Here is a 544-nt window from a genome sequence, read left to right on the forward strand (position 1 = left end):
ATGAAAATAAAACAATTAAGTAACATCACACGAAAGGGATTGTTGTACTCACCGACCTTTTTGAAACGGACTCAGTTACTGGTTTGGTCAGTTTTCCAAAGTCAAAGCAGATGTTTGCAAATGCCTTAACTTGATTAAATACAAAAGATAATCAGCCTTCGTTCATGAAAGACTACAGAAATCAGACAGTCATGTTGAAAAGCTGAAATCAGAGCATTTGGACAATTTTAGGTTAAACAATGGCTCTAAATGCAAACATTAAAATAGTTGTCAATGACTTGGCTAACTTATTAGTTGTGGATGAATTTCAACACCTCTAAAAACGATAATACAATCAAAAAGAAAATCTGCCTTTGAAAAGTTAGTATGGCTTTCATTAATATTTAACAATACGGTATGTTTATTGTAAAGATAGAATTTTGGATAGAGCTCTTGCAACGGATCTTATACAAATTGGTCACGATGGTGGTCATGTACAGAATATGTGTGACACAAGAATCACTCTTCACTCACATCTGAAAATGAAAATCTTATTTTAATACAG

Source organism: Hippocampus guttulatus, chromosome 13 (genome assembly GCF_054856545.1).
Source record: "Hippocampus guttulatus isolate MCC_2025c chromosome 13, RoL_Hgut_1.0, whole genome shotgun sequence".
NCBI lineage: Eukaryota > Metazoa > Chordata > Actinopteri > Syngnathiformes > Syngnathidae > Hippocampus > Hippocampus guttulatus.